A 22,735-nucleotide genomic window follows, 5' to 3' on the forward strand; every position below is an offset into this window, starting at 1 on the left:
TAACTATTGAAAGATTGATTTGATGATTTTTACATTTGATGCAGTATTATTAACAAAAAATCTTCAGACTATTTGAAGTTTAGAAAAATAGTTATTTGATTTTAAGAATTCCCAGCTTAGAAATTTTTACAATTTAAATGTAAAAATGTTAAACAGGAAAACTCTAAAACTTTCAACGAAGCGAAATTCTCTAAAAATATATCTTAAATATGTCTAAGGTCTTTATAAGTATTTGACTTCATAGGAGAAGCATTATATATTATATGCCAATATAAAGAGGCTATTCTTTCATTTTTTTAAATTTTAATAGCTATTGATAGCTAATGTGTTAAATAGAGTCTCATAATTTGCACCGGTAGCTTGAATAGATTTAAGTCAGTTAAATAGTTCACCCTGTATAAATGAAATTAAATTTTGAAACTTTTGTATATTGGCTAAGGATGAATTATTATGAACTAAAGACGAAAAAAGATTAAAGAAGGTTTGGCCATTTGAACTTATTACCTTCAAAATTTGAAATGGTTAACTTGAGTAATAAATTTTTTTCATCTTGGCTCGCAATTGACACATTTATTACAAGATTTATTTTCAGGTACCAGTTGAAAATATTTTTTTTTTGTTTTAAAATAAAAATCGTCTGTACTTTTCGTATAGCATCTTGTGCCTGAAATTCATTATCCTGACTAAGAGTGATAACCTCATTATGAAAATCATTAAACGATGAATATACCTCATCCAGACTGTCAAATTTTATTTTAAATAAGCTATGTTGAGATGCATCAATTTGTGCTTCCACTGCTAAAGTATAAGTTTTAGTTATTCTTGAAATAGTAACTTTCCTTCGCTAAAGTGATTTTGCCTAACTCATATTATTCAGAAATCTATTTAATGGCAAAAAAATAATATTTTTCAATTATTGTTTATTTATTCATGAATTTTTGGTAAAACTATTAAAAATAAGAGCCAAGTGGACAATCCAAGGATATAATCACTCAAAAAAAAAAACAATTTTAATTAAGAAAAACCACCATCACATCTATGGGTTCTTAATTTAATGCACACTTCTTTGCTAACACCACCTAGCTTTAATCGTTACTACGTATAAATCAAAATAAAAATAATTTTATATAGAGAAATCCTCTTAAACAACGACAGTTTATCTAGAAATAAATATATTTGTTCTACAAAATCCGAAGACTAAAGTTGCTACAGAGAAAGTTTGATGCGAACGATTTACGATATTATTTTTAAAAAATCGTGTTTTTGTCTGATTGTTATTAATTTTTATATGGCGCGCGGCGACCAATCCAGCGATAGCTGCACTGGAACCCGAAATTAGCTTTCACACCGAACAAGAGCGATTTATTTTTGGCAAAGAATGTAACAATAGTACCATAGACGCACTTTTAAGCATGACGATAATTATTAGTAAAAATTAGATTTGACCTCGTAAAAATATTTAATCCGACGAAGAAAGATCAGAAAAATGTATGTTTTTTAGTCGAAATTTAAATAGAATAAAGAATTGGATATTGAACTGTGACTGTGAAATATTCCTTAGAATATTTATGTATTAATAGGCTTTAAATATTGTCAAAATTATAATTTTCGACCGAACGATACATTATACATTTAAAAGGTACATACGTATCTGGTATTGCTTGGACTGGAACTTAGTTTGTGGGTTGAAAAGAGGGCCCTCAACTCTCTCTGGCAACAGCATACACGATTTACATAGACAATTAATATTAACTAAGGCATATACATGGAATCTGGTGAACGTGCAGTATCAAAAAAGGGAAGAGACAGGTATGTTCTCTTCCTCTCCAATGGCAAAAGGCTATGGCTGGTGTCATGTTTGGTCAATGGTTCATAAAATGAATATATATATATATTAAATAGTGAATGAAAAGAATGATGTCATAAAAGAAACAAAACACAAATTTGTTAAAGAAACATTTTTAAACTCAAATCTATGTTATTAGGTCAAGCTTACTGAGAACACAGATACACTTTCATAGAGGAGAAATAAGAATTATTTGCCTTTGAAAATTTCGACTTCAAGATTTATATAGGATCTAAAATTGTTCATGCATAAAAACTGCTGAAATTGCTCTTCTCTCAAAAGTTTGGCGACACATTTTGAGTATGTTTTGACATTGAGGCCTTCAAAATGTCTATACAGAAACAAGATGAATTCTGCTCCGTATTGAGCTTTAGTGAGTAATTAACTTTGGAATCCAATATCTAGAAATAGAAAGCATATTCTAAAGTAATAACTTTTGAAATCGTTAAAAAAAATCTTACCTCATTTTATCATATTATCCTCTATTCTTAAAGATCTGGGAGCAGTTTTTAACTTTCAAATCAGCATATTTTGTTGTCGGCTGCTGTTCTATGTTAATAAAAATGGTCAGTTCTTTAAAATTCTGATCTGAAAAATTACATTTTTAAATGGCATATCCTATAAATCTTGGACTAAAAGAAATAAAGAGATATTGTTTTATTGATTTCAAATATATCATACAAAAATTTCATCAGTTGTTCACACAACAGTGGTGTCAGATTAAGAGATACATTTTTAAGTTAAGTTGAATATTTTTTAAATATGAAAAAAATAAATTATTAATTAAAGAGCTTAGTTTAACACAAGCAGTTTATCATTAAATTAAGCTTAAGTTTACACCTCTGGTAGGGTCACATGCTATGAAGACCATTCTAATGTACCTTGTATTAAGACTGAGAGGTTAACTAAAGGTATGACATCTGGTTTCTGGCCCCTCCTTGAATTGGGCTTGAATGAAGGTGGAGTAAAATAATTTTAACATTGCATATAATTGTTTTTTAGTGAGACTTCCATGGTTTCAAGGTTTAAGAATCTGAACATAAATATTAAACATATTGAGGCTGTTAAAAAAACCAGGCAAATCTGTGTCTTTTGCTGTCCACAGATTTAACACAACAGCTTCTTCTTAAAATCCATTTCTCACTTTTGTTGTTTACATTTGTACTTATCATTTTCACAAAAAAGTTTATTGCAATGACTATTTATGCAAGTGCAATGTCGCCAATGTGCTATAATCAATTAAAAATGTTTACTGCTTTTTTAGAAATTTTTCTGTCTCCCAGTTGTCAGCACACCCAAATAAAAACTAATCACAGCTAATAAACAAAACACTGAACTTAACAACTGGAAAAATTTTGTATGAAACATGAGAATAGATCAATTATATTCAATATACATCAAGATAAATATAAATATATATATATTAAATTAATATATATATATATATATATATATATATATATATACAGTGCTTTCATTTCAAAACGATCCACCCTAAATAACTTTCTTAAAAAAAAAACACGTCAAATTAGATATACAGGGGGATGTTTAATTATGCATTTACTAAAGTTCTGTCAATCACATCCTCACCTCCAGCTAACCTCACTTTAATATGTCAAATGGGAACCCCTATCGTGTGATACATCATAGTAAGCAGCGTAAAATTCTCTATTCAACTGTCAGATTCAACAGAAATCGGTAAATGTGTAAGCAAATAGTTATCGAAAATGTCTAGAAATAATGAATATTTTATTTACGCCAAACTTTGGTATTTTAAATGAATACGTTTAGTGTGGTACCTACAACATTTTAAAATTCTTACATTTTTTATAATAGATCATCAAAAAAAATACAAGCAATTTAGAAGTTAAAATGTGTGGTAATAAACAGTACATTTAGTTCAAGCAAATTATTTATTTTTTTAAATAAACAATGTGTACCGTTATTTGCGAGAAAAAAGAGTGTCTTCAAATTTTTTGCAAAAATCTTTACAGTATTATAACTTTGTATAGTTCAGTTCAGAGATCTATTAGAATCTTTGATGTGCCGCAAATAGTCCATGTGCCGGTGTTGCTTGTATTGTCACGTGACATGCATATTTAAATCTCAAAATTTTATGTGAAAAGAGTCATAAAGTAATATTCTAAGCAATATTTAATCATTCCAATAAATAAATAAATGTTTTAAGCATTTTTTTCAGAATTTATACATTTGATTCGTAAAATTTGACTACATGCGCCCACGTACTATTTTGTTAGACGTCTGACCTCAGTCACAGCCACTCAAGCGTGAAAAGTTGCACAGGTGCGGCCTTAAAATGTATTTGTATTTAAAACTTTATTATTCGGGATTCTTGGGTTTAGTTTTATAAAGTTTGAAATTGAAGATAGTAGATAGCAAGGTAATATTTAATTTAACCGTATGATTTAAGTACGTAAAATGAGTTTAACCAAAAATTTTAATTTAATAAGTTTAGTTTTTAGTGCCATCAGTGGGGTGTTTATAATAAGTGATGAGAGAATATTGACATTTATTTTTACTTGGTGGTGATTATTAATGGGGATTTTGGCTGCCATAAAGATCTCTTTAAAAACACGACGAAAGTAATACAAAAACAGCCCAAAAATTTATTTGGGTACGGCCCCGTAATCTTCAAAATCTTCAGTGGGATAGAGAGAGATACAAAATCACTTGCACAGCCTGAAGTAGGAATCGCCAGAACGCAGGTGTTTTATCTTTGTTTAATAGACTGGCTAAAAAGATGTGACTGTCTGTGAGTGCTGGAAGTGTTTTGAAAAATTTTGCCATTTAAACATGTATATCATGCGACAATAAATACGGCATAGGCGCACGGACTAGTTACTGCGGCATCTGCGACACATCAAAGATTCTAATAGATCTCTGAACTGGAATTTATGTGTATTTATTTCACTTATATTTTTTGCGAAACCTACCTAATAGGTACAAAAAAACACTGCAATACCTTACATTTTTAAGGCGTTTAAAAAGCAGGCGATTAATTATTGTTAAAACTGTCAGTTTGACGCGTGCAATTTTTCAATTTTAGTTAAAACAGTGAGTTAATAAAATAGTATATACGCTAGCCGAAAGAATAGAAATAATTTTCCTTTATGGAGCTCAAGATCTGTGTGCTCGCAGAACCGCGAGAACATTTAATGAAAGGTAACAAGATAAAAACGTGAGCCATAAATACGTATTAGAATTGATACGAAAATTTGAAGAGACGGGATCGATTTGCAATAAGAAAAAATATGAAAATAGAGTTGTCGATGGAGCATGCCAAGTTGAAGTACTAGGACAATTTGCTATGGATCCAACTTTGTCTATATCAAAGGCCGCAAAACTAACAAATATTTCCACTGGTTCCGTACATAAAGTTTTAAAAAAAATAAGTCCTTTCCTTACAAAATTCATATTCTTCATGAACTCGGAGAAGATGATTTTGATAGGAGAATTCAATTTTGTGAAGTGATGTGCCAGCGAATTGACGACGATCCCCATTTATTGAAGAACATTTGCTTCAGTGACGAATCGACCTTTTTGTTAAAAGGCCTGGTAAACAGACATAACTGTAGATACTGGGATAATGGAAATCCTGTTTTTCGGGAAGGCCATACCCAATATCCCCAAAAAATTAATGTTTGGGCAGGAATTTATGGGAATGAAATATTCGGGCCATTTTTTTTGGAAGAAAATTTGACGGGCGAAATGTATTTAAACCTTTTAGAAAATGCAATATACCCTTCCATCATCCAATCTATGGAAAATCAAGTATGGTGCTATATTATTGAATGAAAATAATATACATTTTCAGCAGGATGGAGCTCCCGCGCACTACACTTTGGTAGTTCGAGAGTGGCTTGATGAAAATTTTCGAGAAACGTGGATTGGCAGACGTGGTGCAATCGAATGGCCTGCGCGGTCTCCCGACCTAACCCCACTAGACGTTTTTCTTTGGGGCTACTTAAAAAGCAAAGTTTATAAAACCCCACCTGAGAGTATTGAGAATTTAAAAAATAGAATATTTCAAGAATGCAGAGAAATTAGCGGGCAGACCCTTGCCAATATTCGCAAGGAGTTTGAAAATAGGCTTTTTTATTGTCTTGCTAATAACGGCGCGCATTTTGAACATTTAATAAAATAAATTTGTTAAACTAATTAAATTTGTTTTTCTACACTACCGATTTACACTTCGAAAATCTGATCCAAGAGTAGGATTTTGGTGACTTCCACTAAAGTGCCAATATCTCGAAAACCATCGATTTTTTACTAAGGTCATTTTATGTTTTTCTAGGTGCTTATGAGTTGCTCCATCGGCCCCTTCAAAATTATCGTTAACTTTTCGGACACCCTGTATATAATGAAATATAAAAATAGGTTAATAAAATATTCTCGCTTAGGTCCAGAGTTAGTATTTGCGTCTGCATCTTTTTATATAAATGTTGTACAACAATCTCAAGAATATGGTAATGTAAGAATTGGTGAAAATAAGCCTGAAGTTAATAATAATATTAGTTCATTTATCCAAAATTTTCCAGCATGTTTTTAAGGTAAGAAAGCAAAATTAGGTTGTATTTCCGGTATGCAATGTTGTAATGCAATGAATGCAATTCCTTAAAGACTCTATAGACTAGCTTAGTCAGAACAGGTTGTTCTGCTTAAAATTATCGACGACCTTATTCAGAGTTAAAGAATATTATTGACTACTGTAGTAGGATGATTTCTCCCACACATCAACGGTATTATTCGTTTGAATTAAGGCTCTAAAACATTATTTAATCGGAATTTATTTAAAAATTATCTGATTGATCACTGATTGTAGTACTGTTTTAGATTCTATAAAGAAACCAGAAATCTTAACCATTGCATAAGTAAGTAGATAAAACTTGGACTTGCAGTAGTATAATTGTGATGTTTTGCATAAACTTGGTCGTATTGGTGATGTAGATGCATTAAGCATGTATCCTGTGGTATATTCTAGTAAAGGTATTTGTGCTATGGTTCTGACATAGAACGACTGGATACTTTTATCATGAGAAAACTGAAACAGTATTAAGAGTATTTTGCGGTCTGACTAACAGTATGCAAATCATTTTTAATGACTTCTAGTTGCATAAACGTTTAGTATATAGAAAAACAAATTATGGAAGTCGAGTAGTTTTTCCAAAAGCTTGCAGGTGGCAATTTTTAAAGCTAAACCATGATGATATAGAACATTTTACGTACGACAAGACAATGGAATAAATATTCGCCAGTTTTAGGTTTCAAAAAAAACGCAAATTTATCAGTACTACATTTTATAGCCTCTTGTATAAATTCTATATCTCCTAAGGTAACGAATCTGGATATTTACACCCTATACCAAAAATTGTACGTCCGTTTCATACAACTCATAACGACCGTCTAGTTCGTTTTTATTAAAGCAAAGAAAGCTGTAGTTATTTAATTGTTACTGTTGATGCGTTCACTAAGTTTTGTTTCATTAAAATCGTTTTTGGCTCTCTAGCCGCAATAGGCAGATGCAAGGATGATAACGTAGGACGAGACCATCAGCAATATCCAACTGGGCTTTAATACCACTCTCAATAACGCCAGTGGCACTTCGCCGACAGAAGGGTTGTTGGGCTACTGATATAGTCAACAAAATCTTAGGTCTATTGAGGCCGAAGACCCTGTAAGTACTTACTTGTAAAAATAGCTTCCTATATTGGTATCCATACGGAAAAGTCTATTCAGAATATCCTGATATATGCCTTAATACATTTTTTTCAGAGGGTGAAGGGACACAAAGTCAATCGTTTTAGTGTATGTTTATTTTATGAACATATGACACGTGTTTCACCCTAAAGCATCATCAGATCTAAACGTAGAAATCAACCCCAGAATAAAAAAAAAACAACAATACAAAGACACAAATTATTTGAATAAATTACAATATTAAAATCCACCAGCTATCAGCCACCAACCATCAGGTGGAAGAGTCTATTATTTCGACCCAAAAACTAACAAAAAGGTGTAATTTGCTTATATGTAATATTTTTTTTTAATTTATTTTTATTGCATAGTTGCTATTTTATACGCACGGTAGTTATGATACGCAACCTCGAGAAAAGCTTTTTAATTTTTTTTTTTTATTTAAGAACGTTACAGACAAATCTAATGTTAACTGAAGTATGGCTAATATCTAAATCTATCTCTTTACAATAAAGCTTTTACTCTTATTTATAATCTAGGAAATATTAAGAGATTAAATTATACATAGTAAGCAAAAATAACGTATAGTCAGGGGTTATATGGTCCATAACTCCTCCCTCCTAAGAAACGAACTTACGGATGGCACAGGAATGGTGAGGTCATATGACGATTTGCTTTGCCATATGGTCATCTTGGATTGCATCCTTCTTGTGTAGCCTGGACATCATCTTCTGCACCAAGAGGTAGTTAAGCAGAGCTACTAGAAAATTATAGAGTGGGAAGGTACAAATTCTCGTCTTCTGGTAATAGATGGTTGGTTTAGAGCTCAGTTTTACAATTTCATACTTGTAAAACAATATTTTATTATTTCACATCTTGGTGGAATTATTGTATAGCAATGGTTATTTTTAGATTGTAATGATAAAATATGTTGTTTTCCATTGTGCCAAAATGAAATGATAAAATATTCATAATTAATAATAGCATTAAATTTTGTAAAAAAATCTGATCCTAGCACACCATGTATAGTCTCAGCAAAAGCTTCTATTATAGTGAACTCGTGACTTATATTTTCATTATTCACATATAATAACATTTCTGCTGATCCTTGAGAAAACGAAAACCCTGAGATTCCTTTCATTCGCATTTTATTTGTACTCTTTAAAATATCACTTTTTGCAAGATATCTAGAAAATAAGCAACTTACACTTGCACCCGTATCACACAAAAGTAAAATTTCGTTCATACCATATTTTACACTAATGTAATTTAAGCCATTCATTTTTATACATATTTACATTATTATATAGGAAATAACGTCTTTTCTTCATTTTCCTTGAACCCATTATTTACGTTCGTACTATCACTATTAGTAGTATTAGTACTATTATTACTACCGGCGGAATCTGGTGCATTTTCAGCAACACTTCACTATCTGACGGCGCATGGTGACGCCTATAATAAGGGTCGGCGATTTTCGCAAGGGCCGGCGATTTGCAAAAGATCCTCGACCTCGAGTCTCATTATTATTGGTATTATTATATGTAAAGTTGTTATTGCTTCTAAAATTATTGTTATTGTATCTATTAAAATTTGCGCGATTATTAGGTCTACTTCTATAGAAATTTTGATAACCTCTCCCTCGAGAGTTTGAATGATTTGGAGAACGCCTATGATGCCCCTTAAATAAAAAAGATTTCCGGACACGTCTGCCGGCGATTTGATTATATCTTCGTTTATCGCACCATCTATTACATCCCTTAAAGTTGTATAATTTCTGGCCTTAACTATGGTTCTTAAATCGTGATTTCTTAAGCCGTTTGAAAAAAATTAATAGCGGTTCTATCATTAACTTGCTTTAGAATGGATACAGCATTTTCATCAACTGCCTGAGATAAAGTAAGATCTAGCATAACCTGTTCAATTGTTTTGCCATATTCCTGTATAGTCTTATTTTCTTGCTTTGCATTAACTAATGAAGTTGTTAGAGCAGTAGCCGACTGCTTAGTAAGTAAATGAATCTTAATGTCCCTAACTAACTCATTTACCGTCGCGTATTGTGATTTTAATCTTAGTTTGGCATTTTGAGATAGTTTAACTTTTAAAACATATTTAATTAACATATCTTTTCCATTATTATCTAACATTTCATTATAAAGTTCGATAATATCGATGAGCTGTTTGGTGGTAGCGTCAGTATCGTTCATGTTCGGTAATAATGAACAAGATGTTCTTAAATCAAATTTTTCAGCCATGTTTAAAGGTTATTGTACAAATATTTCTTCAGTGTCAAATTTAATATCTATTGATAACTTATTTTAATCAATTTCCTTTAATCTAGTTATTAGAGACTCCCTACACAAACTAAAATTAGATTTAATATCTGTAACTATTCTTTTAACATCTACTACTACTTGATTATCATGAACGCCCTTATTAAAGTTATGTTTTATTTCCTCATACTTATTTTCTAAACCCTTAAGCTCCTCTTGTAACTTTTTATTCATATCTACTAATTTTCTACGAACCTGAGGTTCTTTTCTTAAATTAAGTTTAAATTGTGTAATGCTATATAAAAGCTCAATAAATTCTGCGCTCATTTGTCCTAAAAATTCTACATACTAATTAAAATTATAATAATTAAAAGAGAAAAAAAATAAAAATCTACTAGTAATAAAAATTAGCTTACTAAACGTTTTATGCTGTTCATCTTCCTGCTCTTGAAGTTCCAACTTATCCCGTGGGGGTTGTTTTATGTAATGTGTTGCCATGTAACGATGTGTGCCATGTAATGTTTGGGTAATTGCGCAACTGCTAGGAACGTTCCCTCGGTGCTGGCTCCAGTGTGGAACAACCAGTTTCACCTTCTTACGAGATCTGCTGGCTTTGCAATCTCTCTTGCTATTTGACTTTTTAGTGCTCTTCTTGACCTTCTAAGAATGTACCCGCCCAGTACTTGTACTTCCATTAGCCGTTGTACCTGCACTATTTCCTGACTGTGCGATTATTATTTCCTCCTTTTCTTTCGACTGGCCTTTTCCCATTATTGTTTGATCACTTGTCCACTTTTCACATTAATTTTTCTTTTTGACACATGTTTAAAATTTAGCGCGATACGTAGGGACTGGCAGGGTCGCCATGTAATATTGGGTTATTCCCATCAGGTCAGGTTCGGGATTAGCACTACGTGTCTTTATTAATTAGACAAACTTGTTCTGTTTATAGCTCGGAATATATTATATTCAATTAACGTTCATCAAAAATACAGTCGCCGAAATAGTCATGGTCATCAATAATTTAAGTACATTGAACCAATAAGTAATGCATACACGTATAGTATGTATCTACTTATTTCCTAATATGTTATTATTGCAAGTTTGGAGTATTATAATTTGGTATGGCTTGAAAGTGTCAATGGCCTCTTCTATTATAACAATGAATTTGTCGCAATTGCTTAGCCTAATTATTAAACATAAGTATCCATTACACGAGCCTTTGATGTTGCATGTCCATCGCTTTCTGGATATGCTTGACTTCGTTTAGGTCTAGTGAGGTCAACTCCAGGTTGGTGAAGTGAATCGGGATTGCTTTGTTGTTAGGTGAAGGCAAGTTTATAAAAAATATTAGTACTATATAAGTACTAATACTTTTTGAAAGTTTTTGATATAGATTTTTATTTTGTAAAACAGAAGCTATAAATTTATCGTATCGTTAAGCATCCCTACTATCTAAGTTACCAGTTATACTTTTAAGTATACTTTCTAGACCGTTAATTAACCCTCTTTTTTCGCTAGTCTTATAAGAAAGTGGATTTACTTGGAGTATTTCATTTCTTACTTTTTTATTTAAGTTTGTTTGTGATGGCCGGCCGTGTAGGCGTTAAGTCTAAGTAATAAGGAGTCTCGTCCCTGTTTCGGTAGCGTTAGCGTCATTGTTTGAGTCTAATCAAACTCAGGGAATTTAAGAAACCATTATCGGCTGCGCACCCTTTTGTCGGTCCTATCATGTGTTGTGCCTTTGTTAAATAAATATGGTCCAAGCATACATTAGTTGTTAGTTCACTTCTCAAGCCTGTGCGAGAAAACTACGACCCCACATTGGCCTTCGAGCCGCATAGAAACCAGCAGCCAGCAGAAATCAAATTCAGGCTTCAAGACATTGTATGGTGACGTGGTTCCATTTTGATATTGATGTGCAGCTAAAGCTTAAGGTCAGTCCTTCTATTCCTTAAATTCTCAAACCCCATCAATCATCAATCATATTAAATCCTTCTGTCTTTAATTAAAGCTATTTCAAAGCCATATAAGGGTTAATAATAAGTAATCGTTGTCTTATGCAACAAAAAGCAATCTTGCATGATTTATTAGGTACGTAAAACCTTTGTTTTATTAAACATAAATATACAGTGAGTCGATGGGGCTTTTTTGTATAAATATAAATGACGTATGTGCATAAACACAGTAAATAAATAAACAAAAACAATTCATAGGCTAAACTCAGTGTGAGTAAAGGTCATAGGTATAGCCAAAGCGCATATGTATACATATACATATTATTGCCAAATTTTTATTATAAATAGGCAGTAGCTTTTCATAAAAAGCTCACATTTAAAAAAAAAATTTAGCAGTCAGGGTTGGAGCATCATCGGCGTATTTGTATTAAAAATACTACAACAAGCAAGGAGAGTAAATGTGGGTATTTTATTACTTAATTGTTCTATAATAAAGACGCTTGTGTGTTTATTTATTTATATCCCTTTTTTTGCTTGACCTTTTATTTATTTATTAGTCCCACGCTTGTGAATCTTTTGAGCATTTTTAAGCCGTTTTTATTTAAAAAACAACAAAATGTCTACTGCAGGAAACGCTTCCGAATTTGACATTCAACGTCTTAAAAAAGAAAGATCGGTACTTAAAAGTGAAATGACCAGATTCGAGACATGTTTAGACGAATTTTACCAGAAAAATCGTACTAAAATTTACTTAGATTCGCGAATGAATAATTTTCAATCGATACTGGAGAGATTTATTAAAATACAAAGTGAGTTTAAAGATTTACTTCTTAGTGATTTTCCAATCGACTATAATGAAACTGCGCAACTAGATGAACGAGATAATTTCGAATCACGATATTACGATGCTCTTGAAAGAGCAAAGAAAATATTGCTTACATTTGAACGTGTTAGCCCTGTTGCCTTTCAAACAAATCCTACGGACACTTCCCGTCATTCAATTCAAATTCCTATCGAATCAAGCGAGTCCCAGCCGGTTCCACCAGAGAAAAACAAACCACCGAGAAGGGACAAAGCCGGGACCGATTTTTCTTGCGCATGTGCGATCTTATTTGGTATACCTGTCTTATTGCCGGTCCCCTACCAGCCGTCGGTTAGTCCGGTAATATTCGACGCCTAGTTTAGTCTAGTCAAGTGTTGCCTGAATTTTTCTCTGTCTTTATTTTTTGTGTGTGTTGTCATTGTGCTCTTTATTTTATTAAAAACTTTTATAATATGCCTTATACCTGTGCTTTTCGTGGATGTCATTCAAAGACAGGGTGTGGAAAACTATTAATTATGAACACCCTTGTGCACAGTTTCCAAAAACCTTTATCTTAAAATTATTTATATTTATGAAAATATTTTACACCATTAAATATAATAATAGGGTCTTAAAAACAAATAAAGATAAAAATGTTTGAAAACTAAAAATTTTGCGGAATGTATAAATGTACCTAGGTTTAATTTAATTATTGCCAATGTATTTTTGTGTTTCATTATACAATGGGCCAATATTATTTTCTCAAAAAATAAAAGTTTGTTTAGAAGATTTTTTGTTTTCCATTATTTATCCTAAATGGTAATTTTTATAGTTGGCACTATACAGGATGACACAGGAAAAAGGGAACACGCAATAACTTTTTTATTTTTCAAGATAAACAAATGAAATTTGGTATGTCAATAGAATGGTTATAAAAGCATATTTTGACGTATTCAATTGTTTTTGATCACTTTCGGTTGAACCAGAAATGACACGAACTTTCTTATTTTAAATGGGACACCCAGTTTATTTTTTCATACATTTGTTTATCTTAAAAAATAAAAAAGTTGTTGCGTGTTCCCTTTTTCCTGTGTCACCCGGTATAGTTTAGGTATACTTATAACTTAACTATACCAACAGTAAAATAATGTAATAGTTTTGATTTCAAATTCCCAATAAAATTTTTAATCTATTAATTGTCGTATTTCTCTCCGTGTACGGAACTATTAAATTGCCAAAACGATTTTTCTCCGTTACTTAATATGTAGCGCCAGTCATTTAAGCCCGCTCAAGGGCACCAAAATTGGACCCCAGAAAATCAACGGTAAATGCGGGTTTTGTCCCTTCTCGGTGGTTTGTTTTTCTCTGGTTCCACCGCGCACGTCCGCGTCAGCAGTTCCCACAGAAAACAAAGAGAGAATAGAAAAAAAACCTAAATGGCAACCTCTGCTGGAGATGGTAGTTCGGATCACATCCACTGCGCGTTAGTTTTTTTTGGGTAGATGGCGGTCGCGTCTCTCGCGTCATCAGTGATTCACAGAATTGTTTATCCTTCAGTACTTCAGTCGAGTTCTGCTTCTGCTTTTTGACCTAAACCTAAATTAAAACGGCCCTTACTTAAAATTGTGTGCAAATTTGCTCCAGATTACAGCTATTTTGTGTATTCTGTGGATTACAGTAGTACAAATAAGTAGTAAAGTTTAGTGGTGAAATTAGAGCCCTATAGAGACCTGCAATTTTTCAGGTAAGATTACTTTTTTTCCAAGAGAGTGGTGCCGTTTTGTTGTTTTAAATTTACTTTTCTTTATTATCATTACATTTTGTAACTAGGTATGTGTATTTTAGTACTTATACAGGGTGTTGCACCGCCAGGCGGGACATAGGAAATCCCATGTAATTTTTAATAGGGTCAATATTGGCTTCCCTAATTATTTTAGAGAAAAATGTATTGAAAAAATTTAAAGAGCACCAAAATATGCAACCTACAAAATAACTTTAATTATTTTTCGTTTGTCCGTTTAGGAGAAACAGCCAAAAATCTTAACCATTAATCTTTTTTTTATTGCCTCGTATTCACAGGTATGCCAGCCAAAATTGATTAGGTACCTTGGCAGGTGGTAAACATCAAATAATTTGTCCTAATAAGTTCACTGCATTAAAAGAAAGAAAGAAAGAAAGAAAGAAAATGTGCTATATTACGTAAAAATAATCTTGTGTACAAGCATCCTATAAGCTAAAAAAACAAAACAAAAATATAATTTCAAAAATTGACAAAACAATGAACAAATTTAAACACAAGAAGACAAAACTTTTTGAACATACTTGAATTAAAGATAACTAAATAAAATAATCAATTACTAAATAAAGGTAAACTTGTTGACAAAACTAAAGAAGAAAAAAGGAAAAAAAACTTTTCAACATGTCCAAGGTTAAAACCTATCATTAAAAAAGTCATCCAGGTTATAATATGCCTTAGCCAATAAAAGCGACTTTAATTCTTATTTAAATTTCTTAACATCCGATATATGTCTAACACATAGAGGAACATGATTGTAAATTTTTTTACTTATGTAAATTAATGAGTTTTTGGTAAGGGAAGACGTAGGAATAGGTAGGAGAACATCATTTACACGACGAGTCGTAAGAAAAAAGTATTAAAATTCTAAATTAAAAAACTCAGCTATCAGTTACAACACTACTGAAGAAAGTGTACTTACTAATAGTTAAATGGTTTTACCAAGGCAATAGTTACCTTTGAATAATAATTTAATTAAAACCACAATATTATTATGACAACTTAACTTGGCAGTTTACCTTTACCTAACTTTCTCACCTTGAGCGATATCTGTAAGTACGGGGTGGCAAAAAAGACGAAATTTTCACCATAACTTTTCGCCAATAACTTCTAAAACTGCAACACCCTGTATATACCCTATACCTTCATCATTTTGTTTCTTAACTACCTACTTATTATTGTATTTTTAATTTTTTTTAGTGCTCCTTAAAATCATGTTTACTCCTGCTCCTCAATCTCACCGAAAGAAATGTTGTGTTGTTGGCTGTAAGAATTAAGATAGCAAAAGGCATCGATTTCCGAAAAATGACCCTAATTATATGATATATGGATATCTATTATCAAACCACCCAATTATGATAAGTTAACCCCAGAAAAAGCTTATAACAGATATTTTGTCTGTGATGATCATTTTGAGATGTCTTGCAAAGTACGAAACACCAAGAAAGGACTTAAAAGAACAGCAGTACCTACAGTGAATGTCACAGGTATATAAAAAATTATCATGTTTTAACTAAAGCCCAGTTCCCACCTATGACTGTCCACCCCGACTTTTTTTCCCCAGGGGGAAAAGTCATGAGTATCCTGTCCACACTATTTTAGTCCGTGCGGTTCACAAAAAAATGCCGCAAATTGGAGTAGAAGCATGTAACTTACCATAGTTGTTATTTAGGCCATTTAAAATGATTTGACCCGCAGCACCTAAAATTTCACCCCATAGGGAGCTGTTTTTACCCCTATTTTGAAAAATGGCAAAATTTTCAAGAATTTAAAGCCATAATAAATAAATAATGTTTCGCTTTATAATAGTTTTAAACATATCTATTTACACTATTGTAGCTTGCATTTGTTGGAAATTTTACCCTTTTTTTCAAAATACGGGTAAAAACAGCCCCCTATGGGTGAAATTTTAGGTACTGCGGGTCAAATCATTTTAAATGGCGGATGGCCTAATTAACTATGGTAAGTTTCATGCTTCTACTCCAATTTGCGGCATTTTACCCCATTTTTTCAGGGTGTCTACTAAGTAATAAACCAAAAGAGGTGATGATAAAGTAGGACATTTTATACAGCATAAGCATCAAATTTCTTGTTAAAAGTATGTTATACAATACTTAGAAACAATAAAGATATATGTATGTATGTATGTATTATAAACTTTTTCATCAGAAAATGACCTTGCCTCTCCTCCATTTAAGTTAATTCTGTGAGGAATTTAATTTGTAAGTCTTTGTAGGTACATAGCAGATATTATAATAATTATTATTAGTAAGTATACTATACAAATAATAAATAAAATATTTTTGATGTTTACGTTCTTTTTGTTTCTTTTAAATTTTTTAATAGATATGTACATAGGTGGGTATTTAAAAATTTAAAAGGATTAGAGGCTAAAATTAATAATAAGCACAACACATAACTCTCCTCCATTTAAGTTAATTCTGTGAGGAATTTAATTTTTAAGTCTTTGTAGGTACATAGCAGATATTATAATAATTATTATTAGTAAGTATACTATACAAATAATAAATAAAATATTTTTGATGTATACGTTCTTTTTGTTTCTTTTAAATTTTTTAATAGATATGTACAGTCGGCAAATTTGAAAATGTCCCTCGCATCTGCTCTCGGACTTCGTTGCCTTACAATTTGGCAACATGGCTTTTGACTGAAAGGGGTAGCGTACGGCGGGCGCTAGGGTGTAGAGTATCGATCGAGTTTAGTCGTGTATAAATAGGCAGGGGTGACGGAACTCATTTTTCAGTAGATGGGGTTTTTGCCATGGGACGTTTCGAATATTTTTGTGGCTGTGCAAGCTGATATTAAAAAAATCAATCAGTTTGTTTTTCTTCCTTATGTAAAGTTTTTAGGACAATGCGCTATAGTGTTTTATACGTTGGCTAAATGCGCTCTTCAAAATTCTGTTTGGTTCATCACTTTTGAGAAATTACCTTCAGTTATTTTTTTATTGGGACACTATATTTCTTAACTCCAAATTATTATTTTTTTGCTTGATCTTTCACAACCTATATTTTTGTTGTCAAATGCTGCTTGTTGTCAAAATAAATAGAAAAAAAAATCGTTTTTACTTTTTTATGCATTACATAAAAATCCTAATCGATGTTTTTTTTGATTTTTTTTTATCAAAGTATTACTTTATATTACTCACCCAACATTTGAAAAATAAAATGCAACTTAAATAAAAATACCAATCCAAATTTTAAATTGTTTTTTACTTTTAAAGTGTGCGTTATTGTATAAAATAATATAATTTAAAAAAATACCTATTTGTTTTTTTTATTTTTAAATATATGGTGTGTATTTAAAAATAAGTAGATGTAATACAAACAGATGTAATTCTATGATAAAATAATAGTTTTTTTAATTCTGGCAGCAACCAGTAAGTGTAAACCAAAATATAGGTAATCATAAAAAAAGGAAACATTATAATAATAGAAACTTTAAGTGCTACAGCAGAAACGATAGGTATATGTTGAGATTTTTCTCTTTCATCCTGTGTCTAGGAAATGAAAAACGCGAACTCAAACCTGTTTAAAGCATTAAAGGTTTCATAAAAAATAGCGCGCTATGGTTAGCACCGCCTCCTAGCATTATTAACGTAATACGAGCTGAGATACTACCAAAACTACTTATTTTGGAATACCCTGTCTAGCGCTGTAAAACTAAGTACTTGTACTACGTACTACCATAAAATGGGAAAAAAAATAGATTTTTGTTTCTTTTTCCTGACATTTTATTTATAAGTATACCTATATAAAAATACAGGGTGTAGAACTTGTCAAAAGAAGTTGATATACCAAAAATTGCCTATACTCGTATAGTAAAAGTTGCATATTAAGAAAGTTAGTTTGCGTTATTGAAATTTTTTTTACTCATTATCAAGTTAAGTGGACACTGTTTTTACAAAAACTGTTTAAAATTGTCCCCACTTGTTCGATTAACCCAAAATGTTGTTTGGCAAATCCATATTTTAAATTGTTTATGTCTATATTTTGGTAAGAGGTAGAAAAAAATCTATGTGGCTCTCATGAGTAAAGCAAACTTTTTTACTGAAGTGATGAATAAAGTAATATTTCCGTTTATAAATAAGGCACTCTCGTGATTTCTTCTTGAATAAAAAACTATTTTTCATATTTTTTTTATTGAAGCGAAGTTAACTTTAATTACTAAACTTTAATTGTAGTAGTCTCGTATCTTTTTTTATTTACTTTTTTTTTAAACCTTATAAAACGTATAAGTAATGGATCAAAGGTCAGTTTCAAAGCGAAAATTTTATTTCCTATTTAATGACAAATTACAGTTCTTTAAGTATAACATGTTAATAACAATTAATAACATTCAACACTACTCCTAACAAGCTTTAGTAAGTATAATTACAATTTAAATCTACAATAAAAATACTTTTTATTTAAACTTTTAAATAGCCTACGTATTGTGTTTTTTTCGAAACGTATACCTTTTTTTTTAAATAATAATTATTTAATATCACAGGGTGCATTTGGTATTGGTACGGCTTCTTAATTAATATTTGGTATATATTGGTATATATAATATAAAAACCATTTGCGTCAATGCATTGTTGCAGCCTTTTTCGCATTAATCCCGCGTAATTACTAAAATCGGGTCTCCCTCTGAAAGATTCCCAAACTCTTTGAGCGTGGGCTAGTAACGTTTCCTTCGATCTAATTTGGCCTTGATTAAAAGTATCCTAAGAATTCACCATTTCAGCCCACAAATTTTCGATGGGGTTTAAGTCGGATTTAATTCTGGATGGCCATGGAATGAAATTAAATTCCGGATGTTCCTCAAACCATGTTCTCGCCATACGGGAGGTATGAATTGGACAATTATCGTACATAAAGGATATTGGTCCAGCCGGATATAATATTCTGTATGAAGGCAGAAAAGAATTTTCCAAAATGTCCGCGGAATTCATTTGGGGTGGCGTGGTTACCAGCATTCTGGGTCCATTTTGGGTCATCCAACCCGATAATGACAATGTTATTCTCCCGCTTTTTTCAGTTTCTTGGACATAATGGGAATCATATCTGGTACTTGTAGGTCTCCACACTAATTGATGGGACCTTATGTCCGAAGAAAACGTTTTTTCGGTAAATACCACATTTGACCAGTCTCGGTCAATATTTTCTTGAGCAAACCTAAGCCTTCGCTCTGCGTTGTCGACCGTTAATTTGGCCTTTTTGGCTGGTCGTCTACAATTTATTCCAGCTGAACGAAGAGTATTCCTAATTGTTTGCATACTTTGCATATTCAAGTTCATGGTTTCTTTGACCACCCGGCTATTTGTGAAAGGGTTATTTCTTACTTGGGTAACAATAGCTTCTTTCATATTTTCGGTCAATACAGGTTTCCTTCCAGGATGTTGTCTAGTTTCTACATCCCCTTTTGCTTCTTGACGTTGGATCCAGCGTCTAACTTGTTTGACCTGTTTAAAAGCAAATGCAATAATTAGTATTAATTAATTAAATAGATATCTATTATACTATTAGGTTAGTGACAACAGTTTAGCAAAGGGGTGGCTTATATGTATAGGTATAGATAAAAAATAGCAGTAAATATTTTATTATTAAGAATAAGTTAATAAAGTAGGTACTAAAAAAGCAATAACAGCGTCTCTTAACAATAATATAATTTTATATTATTTATTGGTGTTTTTTTAAAACATTCAGAGCGTTACGTCAAAATATATTTCTATGACAACTTTTTTTAATATATGGTGAAAAGCAAATAAAGTGAAAATATTGACAAGGTGAAAATATTTCAGAATAAAATGTTTGCTATGAGTTTTATAAAACCTTCATATTTAAAAATAACAACCGGCGCGAAGAGACAAAATTATTTTAAGTTATAATAAAAGCAGGCGATAGAATTCTTCTCTTCTTTTTCGTAAATTACCTATGTCAAAGCTCACTTATGTCAATGCATATGTATCATATTACTAAATCGCATAAATATAATTAACGAGGTAAAGCTTAAATTTGGCATAAAAAAAACCCATTCACAGGTATAATAATAAATACAATAATATTACAGATATAAAAATATACTAGATGGATACAAATAATGCGGTAAATACGTAGTGGATTGGCTCACGGTGCGTTTTGGACTAAATATTATTTTAATAAACATTTTTTAATAGGGCCACTCCCCTTAACCCTCAACTGGTGCAGTAGTGAGTCAGATATTAAATTTAAAATTCAAAATATCGCCAATCTATACTACATTCGACTACCGTTTTTGGGAAACCTTTAAACCCATTAATACTTTTTTTAGGGTATGGTACTGCATTAAATTTATTTATTATCTAAAAAAAAATATACCTTCGTTTTTTAAATATTTAGAAAAAACTTGAATGTTTTCAAGATATCGCGTTGCAACACTTTAAAAAACTCACCCTGTATAAGGGTTGCTTGGATTTAAAAAATACTACCTCAAAAAAAACAATCAATTATATCTAAAATGATTTTACTTTAAAAATAAAACAAAAACATTTTTTATTTTGATAGACCCAATAACATGTATATTTTTATTTGTTAAAAAATATAGGTAACTTTTATATCTTTTTTACATATCTATCGATAAATTAAACTTAAGATATGTAATTTTCAGCTATTTTTCTAAATAAAAAATTTAATGAAAAAATTATAAATTACCCTCGAAATCACTCCTATTTGAATAGATTCCCAGGACGATGAGATAATAATTTTCGTTTTTGATCTATTAAATTTATTAGCTTATTTCAGGATATCAAAAAAAGTTGGTTCCGTATAAAAACAAACCTTTTTTTTTTAAATGAAAGTTAAAGAGAATTATTGAAGATTTTTGACAAATTTCATAGTTTAGTTTAAATAGATTTTACCTAACAAAAAATTTAAACGAAATGCATACAAAAAAAACTTACTGAAAGATCCGTAGCCATTGCTATTTCTCGTAAGGTGGCACCCATCTCATGCATAACAAGAATTCTAGTACGAATTTCCATGATACTCTCCCTCTGTCTAGGCAATCTTGGCATTATGAAAAAATATTACATAAAACACTTTAAAAAATAAAAAAAATTAAACACGTAAATAGACTCGAGGCACTTATAAACACAAAAGACAGTACAATTCTACTTACCATCAAATTTATTTATAATTACCACCTTATATATTTTACCTGCATCCCCGTGCCGCCAATTAATATGGAAAAACCCTCCTTAAAAATAGATCTTAAAATTTACAATGGTACCTTATACACAATGTTATAATGGGATTGATCGCATAAGCTGCCCCCGCATCAGTCCCCGTTACTTATTTTCGAAAAATGCCGCTATACTTTCTTCATTCATACAGTTTAGCCAAATTGTGCTTAAATTACGTGTAAATGGGTAAAGAGCCACGGAGCGAGGGACATTTTCAATTTTGTTGACTGTACATAGGTGGGTATTTAAAAATGTAAAAGGTTTAGAGGCTAAAATTAATAATAAGCAAAAAAGATTTTTTTCCAAAATATCTAAAAGAACCGGTGGGCTTATTTTTGTTGGACCACCCTGTATATAAGTCTCAAGATCAGCAGGACATCAGCACCTGAACCCTAGAACCCTGTAACTCCTGGAAAGGAAATTTCTTTATTTCTATTTTTTTAAAGTGAACATTTCCTGATGCCTATTCTTTCTCGGTCTCTTTTGTATTCTGCGGTATTCCAGTGAACCGATAATCCGCTTGAATTCAGAAATTAAAAAAGAATCAGTCAGGAGATTTTTACTAGAAAAATAGAAAGAAATTTCCTTTCCACGAGTTCAGATGCTGAAAAGCTAAAAACGTTAAAATTATTTCCTGATATAATGGTGAAGTTCCGTTGCTATTAGTTCGGATCTCATCCACCGAATAACAAAACGAACTTCTCGCATCAAACATTTATGTCATACAAATTTTGTAATATAAAACCGAAAAATAATAAAAATACCGTTAAATTTTGTAATATAATATAATATATACATACCATCTATTTTCAGCAAAGCTCCTATTTCATCCCAAACCTTATTTTTGATTCCGGTATTCTTATATTCCGGATGTGATAAATCATACAGAATTCTATGTTTTTTAATCAATTCAATTAATTGTTCTGTTGTAGTATCCATATTTATCAAAAAAAGTATGAAATGTACCCAAAATATTGTTGACGATCTGCGGCCAAACTCGACAAGTTCCAACTGATCGCTACCGCTGTCTGGAACGCTGTCAGGTCGCGTTTTTCGTGGAGTGGTATGGCGTCGTTATGAATGACGTTTATTTTCCACAGCTGCGATAAGCCGCCACCGCG

At 31.5% G+C, this 22,735-nt stretch overlaps 1 long non-coding RNA gene across 1 annotated transcript; it reads right to left on the reverse strand.

Annotated features, from left to right (window-relative positions):
- Positions 1-1,588: 1,588 nt before the first annotated feature.
- LOC126742666 (uncharacterized) lies at positions 1,589-10,671 on the reverse strand. Its single transcript, XR_007662642.1, has 3 exons — positions 10,251-10,671; positions 2,308-2,434; positions 1,589-2,247 (listed from the first exon to the last, which is right to left on the reverse strand). It is a non-coding gene; the product is annotated as an uncharacterized LOC126742666 (long non-coding RNA).
- Positions 10,672-22,735: the final 12,064 nt, after the last annotated feature.

Source organism: Anthonomus grandis, chromosome 12 (genome assembly GCF_022605725.1).
Source record: "Anthonomus grandis grandis chromosome 12, icAntGran1.3, whole genome shotgun sequence".
Lineage (NCBI taxonomy): Eukaryota > Metazoa > Arthropoda > Insecta > Coleoptera > Curculionidae > Anthonomus > Anthonomus grandis.